Below are 4,094 nucleotides of genomic sequence, written 5' to 3'. Positions count from 1 at the left end.
GCCGTGTAGCAAATCTATCTCATTGTTGCCCTCTAATAGTCTCTGCCCGGAGGAATAGTGTCATCTCTCCCTGTTATAGGGAGTGTGTGTATGCGGAGGGTGTGTGTGTCTTGGGGCCAAGAGAGGTAGACAGCAAAGAAGGATGTAACGGGTTCCTATTTTGGTTCCACAGGGTTTTTCTTTGTTTCTTTCATTTTCTTAAATTGGGGCAAAAAATGGTTCCTTGTCTCATATGATTTATGTGAAGTTTAAATGAGATACTGTAAATGTTAGCTCTTCCTAGAATTCTTTAACAATAGTCTTAGAACAATGGTATTCCATTCTAGAACACGTGCTCTGTGGGGTTTATTTTTAAATTTACATGTATATTCAATGCAAAAAATCTTGAAAAACATAGAAAGAACACAGAAAAACAACAACCTCTCAAAGAACCCCCCCCAAAAAAAACCCCCCAGGATCATCAGGGTTAACATTTTGGTTTCTGTCTTTTCATCCCCCCCACTTCATAACATTTTTGTTCTACATCTTCAAAATGGGATCCTGTTCTATAGTCTGCACTTATTGTTTTTTTAACCTAGCAGTAGACTGTGAACTTTTCCCCATGGATGAGTTGCTTCTTAAAATAGATGTTCCCGTGGAAGCAGTCATATCCTGGACCAGCAGATTCATTACTATTCTTTTTTTTTTTTTTAAAGAGAGGTGGTGGAGGAGAGGTGGAAATGCCTTATGGCCATCCGAATCTGGGAAACACTGACATTACATTTCCTTTTTGGAAAATTAATAGCAAGTATTAGCATGTTAAAGGCTCTGAGAAGCCCTTCCAATAAAGAAGCTGCTTGACTTTGATGAGATCAGTGTTTCTCTAAACTAATTTAACTCTGCGGAGCCATTTATTCTCCTAACTCCTATTAATGTCTCAGAGATCGTTTGGGGAAACTCTGTAGGCAGAAGACTCCTTAAGCAGGGAGCATGTCTTGTTCACCTTCGTGTTTCTACACGGTCTTACAATTGGGTTTTTAAGGAATTATGAAAAATGGAATTGGATTGAAGAATCCACTTTCTAACCAACTGCCACACATGTGTGAACTGGGGGGCCAAGGTTGCAGGCTAGAAGCGTCTCTCGGTGTAAAGCTAATTGGCCCCTTTGGGGATGAACCTGTGAACTTGGCCTAGTTAGCGCCAGCACAAAACAGCTGAGTTCGTTTATCCGGGGCGTGAAATTGTTGTCTTACCCAGATTCTCATACTGTCCTCCAGGTGGCGATGCTGGTTTGTCAACCTTCTGAGAGACTGAAGCTTGGTCCCAGGGAAGCTAGAAATTGAGGGGGAGGCAAATGAGGACGGCGGGGGCGGGGGGGGGGGAGGCACACGACGGACGGACGACAAAGTTGGAAGGGGAATGGTTATTGAAAACCAAGGACACACTGTCAGGTCTGCAGCTGGCATGAAGCTGTGTGTGTTGGACATGAGGTTTTAAAAAATCTTGATGAACCAGCCTAGAGTAAATACCACTAGCAGTTATTGAGCACCCGCTATGGGGCTGGCAAAATGCTGGCTAATTTCATTAATTATTTCTTTTAATCCCCTCAACTGACCTACAGGGCAGGGCCTTCAGCCAGCAGTAGCAGAACTGGAAATTCAACCCGGTTTCCTAGTGCTTACCCAAATCAAAACAAGATATTTACCCAGGAGGAATGAAGGTCAAGCATTTATCTAGCTTTCTGTTTTTCATTTTATTTGGATGAGCCTAATAGTACTTCATGAAATTAAGGTAAGGTTTTTGTTTTGTTTTGTTTTGTATAGTTAGCCACCTCCTAAATGCATAATCACAGTCCTGGGGTTCATTCTTAGAACATTTACTATAACATTTAAGTTTAAAATGACATTTAAACCAGAGTGGTAGATGTGTGTTTTTAAGAATTCTTCTGCTCTTTATATAGTCTTGGTGGTCATTGTGCAAGATGAACACAAACCGACTGAATGGCTCTAGAGTGGCCGGTTTAAGATTCAGTCATGGGACTGAGCGCCTCTACTGCCTGCCGTGTCCTGGTCGAGCACAGCAGTTGCCGCTTAGGACATTTTGACATTGTTTCTTCAAATGCCTCCGTCCCCCAGTGGACCCTGTGTTTCGTGAGGGGAGGAACTATGCCCTTCATTTCTGTGTTCCTAGGGCTTAGCAAGGTACCTGGTACTTAGTGTGTCATCAGTGAAGTTTAAATGAATGAGTGAGCCCTGGCCAGATAGCTGGGTTGGTTAGAGCGTCGTCCTGAAGCATAGACATTGTGGGTTTGATCCCTGGTCAGGGTACATGTAGGAACGGATCGGTGTTCCTCTCTCCCCCTCTCCCTTCTCTCTCTCTGAAATCAATAAAATAAACATTAAAAAAAATAAATGAGTGAGCAAATGTGCTTCTTGTGCAAATGGTATCAGAGCATGAGTCGAGGCAGGAGCCCAGGATGCTCAGCCTAGATGAGCGGAAAGGAGACCTGAGGGAGATATGGTAAGTGTCTTCACATATGTGAAAGGCTGTCATGTGGATGAGATTGCAGAACAAGACTGTGCTCCTTCGGGTGGAAAGCTTGGGGAGGCCAGCTTCTTCAACAGAAGAGTCTAAGAACTGTTTAAACTAAAAATAAAAGGAATTGCCTAATCAGGCGATGGCGCAGTGGATAGAGCATCAGACTGGGACTTGGAGAACCCACATTAGAAACCCTGAGGTTGCCGGCCTGAGCACGGGCTCATCCGGTTTGAGCACAGGATCGCTGGCCTGAGCATGGGATCACAGACATGACCCAAGGTTGCTGACTTGAGCAAGGGGTCACTTGCTCGGCTATAGCCCCCTGGTTGAGCCATCTAATGCAAGCAGGCAGGGATGCTGGGACCCAGAAGCGAAGGGCAGAGAAAGGACGCCTGCTGATGTCGACACTCCACTCATACCCAGAGTCCTGACAAATTCCAGTCAGGCCTCAAACCTGCCCGTCCCCACTAGGCCAGTTTGACACTTTGAGGTTAGACAGACAAGTCACCCTTCAATGCTCATCTAGTGTTTCTCAAGCATGTCTTTTTTTTGAGGGGGGGGGGAGGTGAGGGTTGCCTACCCTCACCCCTGAAGGACTTGTCAGAATATTCTTTCAATCACACAGAGTAGTTTTGCTGTGCAAAGAGGTGGCAGGGACCGCTGTCCCAGGGAGAGGGAACAGCGCATGCAAAGGCCTGGGGTCAATGAGGGCAAGGTGCCTTTAGGGGATTGAAAATAGTTTAATGTGGCTGCCATATAGGGTATAGGGTGTGTGATGTGGGGAAGGAGAGTGAAGAAGAGGCTGGTGGAGGATGGAGGGTCAGGATTGTGAAGGGCTTTGTAAGTTGTGTTAAGGAGCTTAAACTTGATGCTGAGCACAACAGGGACTCTCAGGAGGGTTTTAAGGAAGGTGGCGCAATGAACAGGTTTTCATTTTAGAAAAAGCACCCTATACTCTGGTTTCTCTTCAGATTGCATAAATCTTTCGCCTTTTACTAAAGATTTCCATGGAGAAAAAGCACCCTAGCTATGGAAAACGAATGAGGAGGAATGACTGTGTGTGCCCATTATAGCTGGGATGGTTTGGAGGTGAGGACCAAAAGCAGGGAGCACGATTAAGAGGATGTCGCAATACCTCCTGCAGAGATGAGGGGACCCTGAACCAAGGAAACTGCAGCATAGTGGATGGAGAGAGAGTTGTGAGCAAACTTGTGAAGTGTAAGGGCCTCTTTCTACAACTGAGAGCTGAGGGTGATATTTTTTGGTTTCTCTGGTTCTTAGATGGTACACAAGGTATGATGCCAGAACCAGGTGGCAAAATGCTCCATTTGAGATGCCTGACCTGTGAGGTCAGTTGGCAATGGGGAAAGGTCACTTGAGGAACCAGGTCTGGGGACTTTGGTTGAAACCACCCACACCCATGACCACCAAAAGAAACAGCCCAGGAGCATTTTGAAAATATCTGTCAACCAATGAAATTTCGCCACAACATATCAACCCGCCACCACCCTGCTGATGCTATAAATTACCCCTGGGTGAGGGGAGCTGAGTGACTTCCCTGGCCCCTGTCTTGCAGA

At 45.6% G+C, this 4,094-nt stretch overlaps 1 pseudogene; it reads left to right on the top strand.

Moving 5' to 3' along the window:
* The first annotated feature begins 3,473 nt into the window (after nucleotides 1-3,473).
* Nucleotides 3,474-3,544, top strand: LOC136321551 (U5 spliceosomal RNA; annotated as a pseudogene).
* Nucleotides 3,545-4,094: the final 550 nt, after the last annotated feature.

This window comes from Saccopteryx bilineata, chromosome 1, assembly GCF_036850765.1.
Source record: "Saccopteryx bilineata isolate mSacBil1 chromosome 1, mSacBil1_pri_phased_curated, whole genome shotgun sequence".
Taxonomy (NCBI): Eukaryota; Metazoa; Chordata; class Mammalia; order Chiroptera; family Emballonuridae; genus Saccopteryx; species Saccopteryx bilineata.
The sequence above is the reverse complement of the archived record's forward strand: the minus strand, read 5'-3'. Positions and strand labels throughout refer to the sequence as shown.